Here is an 18,943-nt window from a genome sequence, read left to right as displayed (position 1 = left end):
GCAACGATTAAATCCGAAGAGAACAAAATATCACAAACTCTAAACTCTTTGTTTCGCACTCCGCTTTCTAACGCTTAAATATGCTTCATAACTTTCAGCTACACTACATTCAATAATTCACCGCAAGAACTCTTATAGAAACTCAAAAAACGGTGATTGATAAATATACTTGTAGCAAACCATGTGACAACAGGCCAAATTAAATCTCTATGAACTTACGCAACAATCTAATTTTTTCTCGACAGTTTTGCCTACAAACGTAGATTGCATATTTCAGAATTCTTCACATTGTATGCTGCATGAGCAACGGTCATAACGTTGTTGCCTACACAATTACATCAAATGACAGTTTAAAAACAGATCAGTGTACTTTATATTTCGGGTTTGCTTCTACACTGCACCACTTTGGCCACTAGACTACTAATACATGAAGTACTACAGCAGCTCAATGGGAAAGATATAGTCCGTGTATAAATTTCGGCATCCTAATGTTTTGCCAGTTCGTGCTGATGACCGTTATATGATTTTATTTCAGTGATTACGAAATGAAATCGAAAGTCCATTTTGTGAAGTGAAACAGCTAGTGAACAGTGGTACGGCAGAACAAGGAAATGAATGTTTTGATCAGCCTCTAATCGACCTCGGAGTAGTCAGAATGCTCATACAGTATGGAGCAGCCATTGTTATGACAAAATCAGCTACATGTGAAGTTTTGTGGTCTTTGATACGAATTTAAAATGAAGCGTTCAAAAATAGTAAAATAACTAAGGATCAAATAACATTTCATCACTTGAAAACCAATGTAGTAGTGAAGATCTGCATTAAAACAAAATACCAAGGCAGCAGTCAGTGACCAGTGTAGGTACTTCTTTTGCTCGCATTGATGCAGAATTATACAGTCAGTTTAAATATGAACATTGGTGATTATAATCAGTTTTAGTAAGGGGCAATCGTAATAGTCAATGATTTTACAACACAGTGAATGGTTCCACTAGCGTCAAAAATTACAAACTAGTAAAACATTATCAGCTGACAGATCTTGCAAGTCCACACAGTCATTACTAAGTTCGTTATATGAAAGTATACATGAAATATAAATAACTTCTTTTGGGTATGAAACATTAGCGAAAGATCATTTGTACTTCAAAAGAAAATCCCATACAGTAAAACGTGCATCTTCTTTCAGATTCTACTGCACTAAGCAGTTCTCTTAATGCACCAAAGAAACATGTTAACAATGTGGAAAGCGAACGTCTGATGTGTAACTGTAATCCAGTAGAAATAAAATGATCGAATACTTCACATTCACATCCATCATGCCCTAATTACTTCAACTTTAAACTCTATGGTCCATCCAACATTGCTAGGTGCGGTAACAGCTTCAGTGTAATTTTATAAGGCTTGCACAGTTTCATCATCTTCCATGCTTCCTGATTGAGTAATTAGTAAACTTCTGACGCATTTGCGTGTTGAACATATCAATTGGCAGCTAAGCTGCAAAGAGTCAATTAATATGTGGCAACAGGAGAACAGTAAGACTAAATTCAAGGACGGTTAGTTACTATTATTTAACGTTCTGATGAAGTTTTAGGAACATGTCACAGTAGATAAATAAAAAATGAAACATTACTGAGTCCTTTTTATCAATCAAGACACAACTGGTGGTCACGCAGTCTATTAAAAATTGCACAATGCTTAACATTAACTTTGTAGTGTTGTAGGCGACTTTTTTGCCCAGTGGTTCCTTAGGTGAGACCTGTCCTCTTGATCACATATTTTGTGGTCACATCAAACCAATATCAAGTCATTAATACTGACCACAACAATCATTACAGGTTCACCTTTTGCTGCTCCATCCAAATCATTGAACAGGTAGAAGAAACTTTCTTCACGCCATGTATCCATGAGGCTCATAGTGCGTATGCGCCAAAAATTCCAAATTCGCTCTTTCGATATAAGTAGTAGCATTCTCCACCAGTGAAACTGCGGTCCATAGAATTTTGTTTCAATATGTTGTATAAACTCAAAACATTCAATTCATTCTTTCTCTTTTTTACAACCTGGAGTCAAAAAATTAACTTTCGCACAGTAACAATTACAATGGATTTTTACAAAGTTATATAAAGACAATAATCTCATCTTTGAGTCCCATCTAGACTCAATCTAGACTTACAATCTAAACTTACAAAATCCTAGTAGTTCCATGTAGCAAACTTTCGCAATGCCTGTACTGTGGGTAGCTGTCTCAGCACTCGACCACGATTGTGAAAAGTATTAATTTAACAAACAGAACACAGTTGTCCCCCATACACAATCATAGCCTATACCATAATCGTTTAATTATTTGTTAACATGTTACATCACAGTCAGTTGGAATGATTGTAGATTTTTGTGATAAACGTCTGGGTTTCAAACATTCTATAGACAACAATTCTTAACAAGCACAAATATACCCTATATACACATGTTTCTGTTTATAGGATGTCCACAACTGATGTATAGATTATTAATGACTGATAATATCCACACACAGTTATATTAAATTTTATTTTTCAACAAAACATGGCGAGGTTTCTGGACAGCAGTCCGATCTGCAGGTTCATCTGAAAGACTACAACTAAATGTGGCATGTATACATATGTCAAAATAAATGAAAGCCAATAGAACTTGTAGTAACATTCTAGAGAATACCACAGTATCTACAAAATATCCATGCCAGTCAACTATAAACAGGTACTATAGCGATACAGTATAGTGTAAAGGGATACATGAAATGATAGAATGTTCATCCTATTATTCTACAGCCACCCAGTAATACATCTGGTTCCGCAGAGATTAACTAAATAGATTGGTAGTCACAATAACACAAATTTATTTCTCTAACACAGTATTGTGAAAGTAAAATTTCTTTAATTCTGAAATGAAACAAAATTCTTTCACCAGAAAACAAACAAGCAGTAGTTCTTCAATTACAAATAAAGTTAAGATTCCTGAATCCCAAAAAAATAATTAAGTTTCTCAATAAGTGGAACTAATGGTAACACTTTTTAAAAGTGAGCCAAATCTTGAAATCTGAATAAAGTTAGCCTCAGAATGACGCATGTTAATCAGTTCCTGGGTTTGAAAACAAAGTCTACACTGTGGTACAAACCAAACAACAAAAACGTTTTCAATGTACCTTACAGTAGTAGCTCACAGGAGAAGACAGTTTAGAAAAATTTCTAAGTACAGCAATGATAGACAAACAAAGTAAAATTAATTAATTCTTCTATCAGCTCTCCTTAGAGCGGTATTATAATAAATGAAAAGTACTATGATGCTTTTGTTCTACAGGATTAATGTATTGTGTTCACAGTTTTCACACTTTAACTAATTACTGTCGCCAATGAAGTTACAGTGTTTCAAAACAGCACTGGGCAAAATAATACACATCTAGACTGAGGCACAAGCACACAGTAAATGGCATTTACCCATTATAGTGGTAAGGTAATCTAAAAGGCAAAAATCTGAACAATAAATAAATAAATATAAAGTATCAAAAAGAAAAAAAGCATTAACACTAAGATGGAAAATCATGCCTATATAACAATTTACAGCAACGAAGGGAAACATTGCCACTAAACTGGAAAATCATGCTTACATAACAGTTAACATCAACAAATAAACTCAATAAAATTAGTACTTGACATGGTTACATCAACAGGTATTAAACATGGAAAGTGATACGAAAACCACTTAAAAAGAACAGCACTTGTAAACAATAGAATATATGAAGTTATAAGCAATCCTCATAAGATAAACAAAAATGAATAACTGAAGAAACAAAGAAGAATATGAGGGTCAGACTGCAAATACCATCTTTCACAGTGTGATGGTACTGCAATTAAACATTTTACCTTTTAAATTGTAGTATTGATACACTGTGAAAGATGTCATTTACTTAGTGTTCCTTCATAGTCTTCTATTTTTCTGCATTTATTCATTTCTGCTTATCTTATTCATATTACTTATGTACAGTTGTTGAGCATTGCTTTTGATTGGTTTCGCTATCATGTTCTATGTTTAAAACCTCTTCATGTAGTCTTGTCAAGTATCATTTTTTTTAGTGTGTTTATTTATGTGATTGGTTATGTAGGCATTTTTCCCAGTTTAGTGTTAGCTTTTTTCCTGTTTGCTCCTTTATATTTATTTATTGATTAGATTTTAGATTAGATTTACTTTCATTCCAATTGATCCGTAGTGAGGAGGTCCTCCAGGATGTGGAACATGTCAGAAAAACAACAATACATGACAAATATTTACAACTAAAACAAATAAGCTAATGTACCATTCCACAGGTCCCATGTGGAATGATCGTCATTTTTTAATGAACACTAAGAGTCATTTTACAAATACTATTGCACTGAATTTAAAATAAAAAAGTTTTTTATTTATTTATAAGGTAAGAAACATGTAATACAACTACTGTAATACTTATTTACAATGAACACATTACTGCACTGAAATGGTGCAGAAGTTAGATTATACTTACACACTTACACACACACAAGCACACACACACACACACACACACACACACACACACACACACACACACACACACACACACACACAAATTTTCAGTGAACACATTACTGCACTGAAATTGTGCAGAAGTTATGTTGTACTTATATACAAATCAGTTGGTTTTCCTAAGAAATTCATCAATGGAGTAGAAGGAGTTGGCCACCAATAAATCCTTTAGGCTTCTCTTAAACTGAATTTCATTGGTTGTTAAGCTTTTTATGGCTGCTGGCAAGTTATTGAAAATGTGTGTTCCTGAATAATGCACACCTTTTTGTACAAGACTAAGTGACTTTAAATCCTTGTGAAGATTATTCTTATTTCTAGTATTGATTCCATGAATTGAGCTGTTGGTTTGAAAAAGTGATATATTTTTAATGACAAATTTCATTAAGGAATAAATATATTGGGAAGCTGTAGTTAGTATCCCTAGTTCCCTAAACAGGCTTCTGCAGGATGTTCTTGAGTTCACACCACATATAATTCTTACTGCACGTTTTTGTTCAGCTTTTTTCCTTTTAAATTGCACTACCACCACAGTATCAAATATGTAATTTACTGTGTGTTTGTGTCTCACTCTAGATGCATAACATCTTTCTTAATGTTGTTTATAAACATTATAACTAATTTGGCGACAATAATCAGTGTTTATGCCCTTGTAAGATTAGACTAGATTAGATTTACTTTCGTTCCAATTGATCCACAGTGAGGAGGTCCTCCAGGATGTAGAACATGTCAGATAAACAATAATACATGACCAATATTTAGAACTGAAACAAATAAGCTGCTGTACCTTCCACAGGTCCCAAGTGGCATGATCGTCATTTTTTTATGAAAACTATTTGAAAGAATCATTTTACAAACACACATTTACTAAGATCACATTTATGCACTGAATTTAAAATTTAAAAAATGTATTTTTATTTACAAAGTAATAAACGTATAATAGTACTAGTACAATACTTATTTACAATGAACACATTACTGCACTGAAATGGTGCAGAAGTTAGATTGTACTTATAATTACACACACACACACACACACACACACACACACACACACACACACACACACACACACACACACACAAATCAGTTTGTTCTACTGAGAAATTCATTAATGGAGTAGAAGGAGTTGGCCACCAATAAACCCTTTAGGCTTCTCTTAAACGGAATTTCATTGGTTGTTACGTTTTTTATGGCTGCTGACAAGTTATTGAAAATGTGTGTTCCAGAATAATGCATACCTTTTTGTACAAGAGTAAGTGACTTTAAAGCCTTTTAAAGATTATTCTTATTTCTAGTATTGATTCCATGAACTGAGTTGTTGGTTTGAAAAAGTGATATATTTTTAATGACAAATTTCATTAAGGAATAAATATATTGGGAAGCAGTAGTTAGTATCCCTAGTTCCCTAAACAAGCTTCTGCAAGATGTTCTTGAGTTCACACCACATATAGCTCTTATTGCACGTTTTTGTGCCCAGAAAACTTTAGCTTGGCTTGATTAATTACGCCAAAAAATAATCCCATATGACGTTATGGAATGAAAGTAAGCACAGTATGCCAGCATTTTCATTTTTGTATTTGTATCCCCTCGTCCCCCCCCCCCCCATAAAGCATGGACCTTGGCATTGGTGGGGAGGCTTGACTGCCTCAGGAATACAGATAGCTGTCCTGTAGGTGCAACCAAAATACAGGGGTATCTGTTGAGAGGCCAGACAAAGGTGTGGTTCCTGAAGAGGGGCAGCAGCCTTTTCAGTAGTTGCACTGACAACAGTCTGGGTGATTGACTGATCTGGCCTTGTAGCACTAACCAAAACAGCCTTGCTGTGCTGGTACTGCGAAAGGCTGAAAGCAAAGGAAAACTACAGCCATAATTTTTCTTGAGGGCATGCAGCTTTACTGTACATTACAGAAGAATGCTGAAGATTGGATGGGTAGACCACATAACTAATGAGGAAGTATTGAATAGAATTGGGGAGAAGAGAAATTTCTGGCACAACTTGACTAGCAGAAGGGATCGGTTGGTAGGACATGATCTGAAGAATCAAGGGATCACCAATTTTGTATTGGAGGGCAGTATGGCGGGTAAAAATAGTAGAGGGAGACCAAGAGATGAATACACTAACCAGATTCAGAAGGATGTAGGTTGCAGTAGGGACTGGTAGATGAAGCAGCTTGCATAGGATAGTGTAACATGGAGAGCTGCATCAAACCAGTCTCTGGAATAAAGACCACAACAACAACAACAACCCCTATCGCTGACACAATTCGCATTGTAAATAGAGATTTGTTAAGATCCTTCAGCATTTCTGTGGTGTGCTCCTCGCAGTTGAATTTATTATCAAGCTGTAATCCCAAGTATTTAACATTGTCCACTTCTTCTACATGCTTGTCATCATACGTTAGGCATGTACTTGTAGGACACACCATACAAGTTCTGAACTGCATATAGTGTGTTTTTCAAAGATTAGTGACAAAGAATTGGCTAGGAACCAGTGATTAATGTCCACAAATATTTTATTAGCCGATCTTTCTAAGACTACACTTGATATGCTATTTATTGCAACGTTTGTATCATCATGAAACAAAACAAACTTGGGTCTGGTAATGTTGCTGATACAAGGTCATTCATAAACACAAGAAAAAGTAAGAGCTATAAGATGGAACCTTGTGGGACCCCACATGTAATTAGTTGCCAGTTGGATGATGCCTGATAGCTTAATACATGTCTCTCTTCTAATAACACCCTTTGTTTCCTGCCAGTGATGTAATATTTCAACCATTTTGCAGCATTTCCTGTTGCATCACAGTATTATAATTTACTTAAAAGGATATTGTCATTTACACACTCAAATGCCTTTGACACATCACAAAATATGACAGTTGCCTGCAATTTTTTTCTAATGAATTTAGTATATTTTCACTGTAAGTGTAGATAGCCTTCTCAATATCAGAACCCTTTAGAAATCCGAACTGTAAATTTATTTGTGATAAGATGGTTATAAAGCCGATTGTACATTACCTTTTCTAAATTTTTTGAGAATGCTGGTAAAAGTGGCTTAACTTCAGCATATTTCAACCATGCAGGAAGTATTCCACTGACAAACGACTGGTTACACAGATACCTTAATATGTTACTTAACTCATAACAACATTCTTTAATTAACTTCATTGATATTTCATTGTACCCACTAGAAATTTTTGACTTTAAAGATTTTATGATGGACATTACTTGTGCTGGGGTAGTGAGGGACAAATTCATATTATGGAAGTTACTTGAAATGTCTGGTCTGAGGTATTCCATAGCAGCATCTACAAAACCTGACAATCCCATCTTTTCAGTAACAGTTCTAAAATGTTTATTAAAAAGTTCTGCAACACTGTACACATCTGTCACCAATGTATCATTTACCCTTAATGCTATTTGTCCCTCTTCGTATCTGGTTCTACCAGTCTCCTCCTTCACTATATCCCATATTGTCTTTATTTTGTTATCTGATACGACTATCTTTTCCTCGTCTTATATTAGCTTTGATGTCCTTATTACAGTCTTTATTATTTTGCAGTATTTCTTTTAATGTGCTATAGCGTCAACATCAGTACTGTTTCTGACTGACAGATCCAGTTTTCTTTTTGTTTTACAAGATACCTCTATTCCTTGGGTAATTCATGGCTTCTTTGTAGACTTTGCTCTAACCTTGGTTAGTTTAGGTGGAAAACAGTGTTCAAATAAGGAAAGCACTTTATTAGCAAAAGTGTTATATTTTTCATTCATGCCATGAGCATTGTGAACATCACTCCAGTAGAAGTCTGTGAAGAGTGTCCTAAAATAATCAATTTTTGGCTTATTGTTTACCCTCTTGAGTTCAGATTTAACACAGTCTGAAATGTATTCTACGATTTAATGGAAACGTCTAGGCATCTGTTCGAAATGGTCATTATTTATAGTTACGAGAGGAGCATAATGACGTGAAGACTACGATTAGTGTACTACAATACCAGGATCACAAATCGACATTATGGGTGGACCCAAAAACGGTAAATATGCAGCCAGGTCAACAGAAAGGATTTACGAAGTATACCTTCTTTCCTCGCGCATGGGACAGCCGAGCAAGAGATAGGCACTGGAACCAGACGGAGTGGCCCGTATATGAGTCTGTGAGCTGGTACACTATGTGATCACAAGTACCCGGACACCCCAAAAACATACGTTTTCACATCAGGTGCATTCTGCTGCCACCTACTGCCAGGTGCTCCATGTCAGCGACCTCAGTAGTCATTAGACATCGTGAGGGATCAGAACGGGGCGCTCCACGGAACTCACGGACTTCGAACGTGGTCAGGTGATTGGGTGTCACTTGTATCATACGTCTGTACGTGAGATTTCCACACATTTAAACATCCCTAGGTCCACTGTTTGGGATGTGTTAGCAAAGTTGAAACGTGAAGGGACACGTACAGCACAAAAGCGTACAGGCCGACCTCGTCTGTTGACTGACAGAGACCGTCGACAGTTGAAGAGGGTTGTAATGTGCAATAGGCAGACATCTATCCAGATCATCACACATGAATTCCAAACTGCAATCATGGTCCACTGTAAGTACTATGACACTTAGACGGGAGTTGAGAAAACTTGGATTTCATAGTCGAGCGGCTGCTCATAAGCCACACATCACGCCGGTAAATGCCAAACGACGCCTCGCTTGGTGTAAGAAGCGTAAAACATTGGACGATTGAACAGTGGCCGGCAGGAGTGGCCGAGCGGGTGTAGGCGCTACAGTCTGGAACCGCGCGACCGCTACGGTCGCAGGTTCGAATCCTGCCTCGGGCATGGATGTGTGTGATGTCCTTAGGTTAGTAATGTTTAAGTAGTTTTAAGTTCTAGGGGACTGATGACCTCAGAAGTTAAGTCCCATAGTGTGCTCAAAGTCATTTGAACCATTTGAACTTAACAGTGGAAAAACGTTGTTTGGAGTGAAGAATCGCGGTACACAATGTAGCGATCCGATGGTAGGGTGTGGGTATGGGGAATGCCCGGTGAACGTCATCTGACAGCGTGTGCAGTGTCAACAGTAAAATTCGGAGGCGCTCTTATTATGGTGTGCTCCCGTTTTTCATAGAGGGGGCTTGCACCCCTTGTTGTTTTGTGTCGCACTGTCACAGTACTGGCCTACATTGATGTTTTAAGCACCTTCTTGCTTCCCACCGATGAAGAGCAATTAGGGGATGGCGACTGCATCTTTCAACACGATCGAGCACCTGTTCATAATGCACAGCCTGTGGCGGAGTGGTCAAAGGACAGTAACATCCATGTAATGGACTGACGTGCACAGAGTCCTGACCTGAATGCTGTAGAACACATTTGGGATGTTTTGGAACGCTGACTTCGTGCCACGCCTCAACGACCGACATCGATACCTCTCCTCAGTGCAGCATTCAATGAATAATGGGCTGCCATTCCCCAAGAAATTTCCAGCACCTGACTGAACGTATGCCTGCGAGAGTGGAAGCTAAGACTAAGGGTGGGCCAAAACCATACTGAATTCCAGCATTGCCGATGGAGGGCAACCCGAACTTGTAAATCATTTTCAGCCAGGTGTCCGGATACTTTTGATCACATAGCGTATGTTAAGCATTGTCAATGATTCAGCTGCCAGTCGAGAAAAAATAATTTTCGCACCATTCCCTATCAGTCTATGTTTGATTAAACAGTATGTTAAAGCAGTAGATAGAGACGGTGACTTCTTCCAATTTATAGTCAGTGCTCTTCCTACTTTTTCTGTTGAGAAGATCAAGGCAGAAGTGTTTAATGGACTCGAAATTCAGGTACTTGTACCTGACAGAGAATTTATGAGGAACGTGAACCTCGAGGAAAGGGTTGCATGGGTGTCATTCGATTCTGTAATCGATAACGTTCTTGGTAATATAAAAGCTGCTAACTATGAAAGTCTCATAGCTGATATACTGTCAGCATTTAATGTCGTTGGTTGTGATATGAGTGTCAAACTCCATTTCATATTCAATTTTCTTGATAAATTCCCTGACAATGTAGGAGATCAGTGACGAACAAGAAGAACGGTTCCTTCAGGACCTCAAGGTTACGGAAGAGCGCTATCAAGAGAGATGTAACAAACATTCAATGGCAGACTACTGTTGGAATATTAAACGACATCTCTCTGAAGAACGGAAGAGTTTGAAACGAAACCGTCTGCGTCAGTATCTAAGTGTAACCTTTAATTGTAAGGCAGTCACTTTAATCTAACTGCAATCCCCTTCGGTGAAGATTTGTTATTCGCTGTAACAACTTGAATGGATTTAAACTGTGTTTTTATTTAATTTGTATGTACGTGTAGTTTAATTTATTTTAATTTAATTTGTATTATAAAGCTAAATTCAAGAAGTGAAATCAAATACTTATCCACCTACATTATGATTTAACGATAAAGTACACTACTGGCCACTAAAATTGCTACACCACGAAGATGACGTGCTACAGACGCGAAATTTGACCGACAGGAAGATGATGCTGTGATATGCGAATGATTAGCTTTTCAGAGCATTCACCCAAGGTTGGCGCCGTGGCGACACCTACAACCTGCTGACATGAGGAAAGTTTCCATCCGATTTCTCATACACAAACAGCAGTTAACCGGCGTTGCCAGGTGAGACGTTGTTGTGATGCCTCTTGTAAGGAGGAGAAATGGGTACCATCACGTTTCCGATTTTGACAAAGATCAGATTGTAGCCTATCGCGATTGCGGTTTATCGTATAGCGACGTTGCTGCTCGCTTTAGTCGAGATCCAATGACTGTTAGCAGAATATGGAATCGATGGGTTCAGGATGGTAATACGGAACGCCGTGCTGGATCCCAACGGCCTCGTATCACTAGCAGTCGAGATTACAGGCATCTTATCCGCATGGCTGTAACGGATCGTGCAGCCACGTCTCGATCCCTCAGTCAACAGATGGGGACGCTTGCAAAACAACTATCTACACAAACAGTTCGACGACGTTTGCAGCAGCATGGACTATCAGCTCGGAGACCATGTCTGCGGTTACCCTTGACGCTGCATCACACACGAGCGCCTGCGATGGTGTACTCAACGACGAACCTGAATGCACGAATGGCAAAACGTCATTTTTTCGGATGAATCCAGTTTCTGTTTACAGCATCATGTTGGTCGCATCCGTGTTTGGCGACATCGCGGTGAATGCACATTGGAAGCGTGTATTCGTCATCGCCATACTGGCGTATCACCCGGCGTGATGGTATGGGGTGCCATTGGTTACACGTCTCGGTCACCTCTTGTTCGCATTGACGCCACTTTGAACAGTGGACGTTACATTTCAGATGTGTTACGACCCGTGGCTCTACCCTTCATTCGATCCCTGCGAAACCCTACATTTCAGCAGGATAATGCACGACCGCATGTTGCAGGTCCTGTACGGGCCTTTATGGATACAGAAAATGTTCGACTGCTGCCCTGACCAGCACATTCTCCAGATCTCTCACCAATTAAAAAAGTCTGATCAATGGTGGCCGAGCAACTGGCTCGTCACAATACGCCAGTCACTACTCTTGATGAACTGTGGCATCGTGTTGAAGCGGCACGGGCAGCTCTACCTGTACACGCCATCCAAGCTCTGTTTGACTCAAAGCCCAGGCGTATCAAGGCAGTTATTACGGCCAGAGGTGGTTGTTCGGGGTACTGATTTCTCAGGATCTATGCATCCAAATTGCTTGAAAATTTAATCACATGTCAGTTCTAGTATAATATATTTGTCCAATGAATATCGGTTTATCAGCTGCATTTCTTCTTGGTGTAGCAATTTTAATGGCCAGTAGTGTATGAAATGCTGATTTGGTGATCGAAAAACATCTGTAGCTTTCATAAAGAAACTGGCCTCAGATCTGAAATAAGCTTCCATAAATTAGGTGCGAACTGCTGCTGAAAGCAATGCAACAAAAAAGTAGTTGGCCACTGTTATCTTTATTCTTATAACACATACTAACTTACTTCGTGGCTCACTCATTTTTAATCACAGTTAATAATTCAACCTGTTAAAATAACAAGTTACCAGTATGTTAATCATGTTCTCCGAGAACTCTATGAACAATTCTTTCCACATAGCTGCCTCCTCTACAGAGCCATTAGAACTAATGCTGCAGTGTTTGGTTCAGTAGGATCTTTATGGTTCGGTTTGGAATCTCGCTGATATCTGATTTTTAACAACTCTGTTACTTCATCCACCAGACCTCATTCCTTGGCCATCTTCCCATTGCTGCTGGTTTAAAAATTATTTGGTTGTACTACAGCGATGTCTATGAGAAAAGTGACATTCTCAGGACTGTTGATTATTATTATGTCACGTCAATTACATATTTTTTCAGTTGTCACGCTGCTGTCCCAGATCATTTCGTATTCATAATTTTCTCCAAAAATAAAGGGTCGTATCCACAGTGTGGACAGAAGTCCTACAAAAACTGATACTGCTTCACTAATTTCTGGTGAATAGTTGTAGAGACCTTATGACACGTTTTCAAATACCCTGTAAGTGCGAGTGTTTGAATCCAGATGTAGTAACCGATTTAACTTCCCTGAGATTCGCTCACATCCTGCAGCCGTATCTATTTTTTGCTTCTCCAGGATACACTTCCAGTAGCTCCTCGTCGCTACGGCCAGATCTTTTATCGTCCTTCGGTTTCTGCAAGCAGAACTGCGTTCAGTACTTTTTGACTGAGTTCGTTCACGTGCTCCCCATGCAGTTCTTTCACAATCATACTTATCAATCAATCTCAATAATTTTTGTCCTAGGCTGTGTTGCTGATCCGGCTACTTCTGCCATATTAAATAATGTGTTATTTATATCTGCAAATACTATTGCTTTACGGAATTTCTGTTATGCAAACCCTGCTTCAGTTTCCAAAGTTGCTTTTCACGTAGCTTCCCAGTATTTGTTAGCATCCTAACCCAAAGTTCTCATGAGAAAGTCACAGTTTCAACACCTTATTTATTATGCTGGAAGCTGTACTTCATGAAAATTTCTTGTGTTTCGGGATGCCTCTGTAGCGTAGCGGTAGCGTTACCGCCTACAACCTAGGGGGGCCCGGGTTCGACTCCCGGCAAGCGACTGGGTGTTGCGTGTCCTTCGTCATCGCAAGTCGCCAAAGTGGCGTCAACTAAAAAGGATTTGCAATACGGCGGCCGAACTCCCCCGAATGGGGCCTCCCGGCCAACAATGCCATACGATCATTTCATTTTCTACACTCCTGGAAATTGAAATAAGAACGCCGTGAATTCATTGTCCCAGGAAGGGGAAACTTTATTGACACATTCCTGGGGTCAGATACATCACATGATCACACTGACAGAACCACAGGCACATAGACACAGGCAACAGAGCATGCACAATGTCGGCACTAGTACAGTGTATATCCACCTTTCGCAGTAATGCAGGCTGCTATTCTCCCATGGAGACGATCGTAGAGATGCTGGATGTAGTCCTGTGGAACGGCTTGCCATGCCATTTCCACCTGGCGCCTCAGTTGGACCAGCGTTCGTGCTGGACGTGCAGACCGCGTGAGACGACGCTTCATCCAGTCCCAAACATGCTCAAAGGGGGACAGATCCGGAGATCTTGCTGGCCAGGGTAGTTGACTTACACCTTCTAGAGCACGTTGGGTGGCACGGGATACATGCGGACGTGCATTGTCCTGTTGGAACAGCAAGTTCCCTTGCCGGTCTAGGAATGGTAGAACGATGGGTTCGATGACGGTTTGGATGTACCGTGCACTATTCAGTGTCCCCTCGACGATCACCAGTGGTGTACGGCCAGTGTAGGAGATCGCTCCCCACACCATGATGCCGGGTGTTGGCCCTGTGTGCCTCGGTCGTATGCAGTCCTGATTGTGGCGATCACCTGCACGGCGCCAAACACGCATACGACCATCATTGGCACCAAGGCAGAAGCGACTCTCATCGCTGAAGACGACACGTCTCCATTCGTCCCTCCATTCACGCCTGTCGCGACACCACTGGAGGCGGGCTGCACGATGTTGGGCCGTGAGCGGAAGACGGCCTAACGGTGTGCGGGACCGTAGCCCAGCTTCATGGAGACGGTTGCGAATGGTCCTCGCCGATACTCCAGGAGCAGCAGTGTCCCTAATTTGCTGGGAAGTGGCGGTGCGGTCCCCTACGGCACTGCGTAGGATCCTACGGTCTTGGCGTGCATCCGTGCGTCGCTGCGGTCCGGTCCCAGGTCGACGGGCACGTGCACCTTCCGCCGACCACTGGCGACAACATCGATGTACTGTGGAGACCTCACGCCCCACGTGTTTAGCAATTCGGAGGTACGTCCACCCGGCCTCCCGCATGCCCACTATACGCCCTCGCTCAAAGTCCGTCAACTGCACATACGGTTCACGTCCACGCTGTCGCGGCATGCTACCAGTGTTAAAGACTGCGATGGAGCTCCGTATGCCACGGCAAACTGGCTGACACTGACAGCGGCGGTGCACAAATGATGCGCAGCTAGCGCCATTCGACGGCCAACACCGCGGTTCCTGGTGTGTCCGCTGTGCCGTGCGTGTGATCATTGCTTGTACAGCCCTCTCGCAGTGTCCGGAGCAAGTATGGTGGGTCTGACACACCGGTGTCAATGTGTTCTTTTTTCCATTTCCAGGAGTGTATTATTATACAGTAGTAGCACTAGCAGTTCTAGTGTTAATTCTTCTTCCAGTGTATTTTTTTTTTTTATTTTGAAGGGAAGTGCACAGAGCTATTATCAGTCAGAAATAAAGCAATTATTACACGTCCATTTCAACTGTTCGGGGTTTGCAACTGCACTGGTAACTGGCAGCCCTGCGCCATACGAGACGTGCGAGTTTCACTGCTCTCGTAAAGATAAGTTTCTTTTTATTGTACTAAAGTTCTGTAAATAACTGATTAAATACGTGTTAGTGTGTTTTTTAAGCTTACTACTAAATGTATCACTTTCCTTAGGTACTATATCAGAAAAAGCGAAAAGATCACAAGACCACGCAGTAGTCGTATTTTGGTTTACGTTTTGGCGCAGTTAACTCAGAGAACCCCGTTTTCTCGTTCTGTTTTCCTTTTTAACGATTACGTAAAGCGTGTCCATTCATTATTAAGTTGTTACTACCGGAAACTAGCGTAGATCATAAGTTGTTTTCGATTTAGAAACTTTTGCACTAGTAATTTGTTTATATATTGTTTCAATAATGTGTACAAGATGGTGATAGGAATTACTAACTCATATGTCTACACTGAATGATAATAATACTTTTGAAATATAAAAAATTATAAATGTTCATTATGTACCCGTACTTACAAACTAATTTGCAATGTATAAAATGAAGCTTTCCACATCATTACGATTTATCGTGAAAATGATCAGTGGAACATGTTCCATAACTTTTTGTATCGATGGGAAAGCGGTTTTAAGAGAATGTAGTGACGCATTTTGCATTTGCAGCTCTACTTGAGATAGCCTGTCGAGAACTAAATTTTGTACATCGGTTCAGTCCACGATGAAACGTGAGAGACGCTTTATCTGAATTGCTTTCGAATCCCCATTTCTGTAGGAATTGTGTTTGAGCCAACAAATTACACAGCTGTTGCTTTCGAATCCGAGTGCACTATATAAGCGGCCGGTGCGTTCCACGGCTGAACGAACACGATGTGCCGAAAAAAACGGCGCTCCGCCGATTACATTGTATTCGTGAGTAAGCGTAAAGAACTGTTCCGAAAGAACTTAATTCAAGTGGTGTTACAATTTTGATTAAATATTTATATTTCCGTTGTTCTGTTTATTTAGTCACTGCTTTCAGTCTTGTGTACAAATTATAAACGTAGCTTTTTGTGTAAAGAGATCTGATGATGACCACAGAGTGCCGAAACCACTTATACAGCCAGTTACTGTATGCAAGCAGGACTTTTTATACTTACTCCTAAAGGTAATTTAATGACTGATTTGAATGCTTTTATCAAAGAAAACACAGTAGGTCTTCTCAACGAGGCCACGTTCTCAGAAGCGACGGTAGCGCAAGGAGTACTTTAGGTGAAGGTCATTACTGTCCATTGTTTAAAATTGAGCAGGCAGATGTCAGTAGCTCCCTGATCGCATTAGTTAATGAAGCAGGCATGCATAGAGAAGTTGCGTCACTAGAAAATCGTTGCGATATTCTGGGAGTACCTCATGGTGTAAATGTAAATGCTGGTGGCATCAGCAATTGCAATCGAATGCGCATCACCCGCTGTTGTTTTATTTTACCATAGCCTAGGTATCACTGAAATTGTTATCACAAGGCACTATTCAAGGTAAAGCCGGTCACTACCTTTAAACTTTAACATGTGAATTCGTAAGGTACTATGGGTCCCGTTTTAATGTCCCGAAGAATTCATCTTTCTAAATGAAATCTGACTGATAGGAGAAAAACAATGCGATCTGACTATCTTTTATCTTATATGCTGGAGTGACCAGGAGCTTTCGCATAGCGCAGCACATTTATGAAAGGGGATTTAACATAAGATAAACCAAGGTCACTTGAAATAACAATTGTTCTAGCAGATCTCGTTAAGTTACTCCCTACCTGTGTTGTTGCGTCATTCCTTGTAGAGGAAATTCGTGCTGAGTAAATACAAGTGCCCACGATATCCTATAACATATAATAAATAGAAATGACATGGTTTGGGGGCTAAATATCGATGTCTTCATTACTGCAAACGCCTGCTTTGAAGTTCTATATCGACACCCACTAACTTTTCTACCCGAAAATTTCATTTAAAAATATAGTAATATCTCTGCTGAAATCAGACCGCTCTCTTTTGGTGTGAGGTATAACGAAACAGGAGTCCCAAACGGTGTTAATTAATGAATAGGGTAGTAAATATTATACTAAAATTAATGCAAAGTCCCATGTCTTACAAACACAACAAGAAGGATCACATGCCATTACATCACCACATACATGCAAAAGTCAGAAAAACAACCTTATATTTGTACTAACGCCCATAATATTTAATGAGTGGTAAAGCAGCAGGATAAACTACTTGCAAACTCAGATGAATGAATAGAAAATGGATATCGAGTCCCATGCATTTCAACGAAGTTGTGAAGCAAAGCAAATGGTTCAAATGGCTGTGAGCACTATGGGACTTAACTGCTGAGGTCATGAGTCCCCTAGAACTTAGATCTACTTAAACCTAACTAACCTAAGAACATCACACACATCCATGCCCGAGGCAGGATTCGAACCTGCGACCGTACAGTCGCGCGGTTCCAGACTGCAGCGCCTAGAACCTCTCGGCCACCCCGGCCGGTGAAGCAAAGCAAAAAAAGTAATGTTGCTGGCATGAAATCCAATTGCAATGTATCTCGCGCGAATAAATCTGAAAAACCACGTAATGTAAAAGTATAAAAATGGTTCAAATGGCTATAGGCACTATGGGACTTAACATTTAAGGTCTTCAGTCCCCTAGACTTAGAACTACTTAAACCTAACTGACCTAAGGACATCACACACATCCATGCCCAAGGCAGGATTCGAACCTGCGACCGTAGCAGCAGCACGGTTTCGGACTGAAGCGCCTAGAACCGCTTTTTTTTTCTTCATTTTGTTCGGTATTGTTCATTGCGTTTGGTCTGGGCGGACGTGACAAGACATCCGTTCAAGTTGATCGTTGATTCCTTTACTCAGTTTTTTATCACAGAGGGCGAGCAGCCCTCTGACCGAACACGCTGAGCTACCGTGCCGGCTCTCGGCCACAGCGGCCGGCTGTAAAAGTGTACAAAGGCCACTCAAAACAAAACCCGTGTCAGCATAATTCTGAGCGAAATCACTTCAATGTGTCCATTTCAGTATCACAAAACCAGTCAGTGTCTGTACCAAATAGCGCAGCATGTCCATGCAGGAAAGCAGAGCATGTTCGAGGTAACAAGCGGAAGCGAAATGTGTGTTCCCTTTTCCCAGCAACCTTGTAGTGCCTCACTAAAAGGACCTCCACACACACCAACCGACTGACAAATTAGATGCGTGTAGTCGTTTTGATGAACTTTCCCTATCGGGATGTGACGAAAGGGGGGGAGGGGGGAGTGTAGGGCCACAAGACAGTCGACTGCACCATCTCCCCCCTCCCCTTCCACACACACACACACACACACACACACACACACACCAGGAGACTTGCCGTGTGTAGTGCTGTCGTGGAAACCGCCCAACAGAAGATTGTCTCCTCTCACTGCACGCGGTATTAAATAAAATACATGACAGGCTGTAAGGTGAAAGAAACGTTAAGGGAGAAATTTGAAGACAGTAGATATTTGTGAGACACGCATATAGAAAGAATAAAAG

The sequence above is a fragment of the Schistocerca serialis genome, chromosome 6 (genome assembly GCF_023864345.2).
Source record: "Schistocerca serialis cubense isolate TAMUIC-IGC-003099 chromosome 6, iqSchSeri2.2, whole genome shotgun sequence".
Taxonomy (NCBI): Eukaryota; Metazoa; Arthropoda; class Insecta; order Orthoptera; family Acrididae; genus Schistocerca; species Schistocerca serialis.
The sequence above is the reverse complement of the archived record's forward strand: the minus strand, read 5'-3'. Positions refer to the sequence as shown.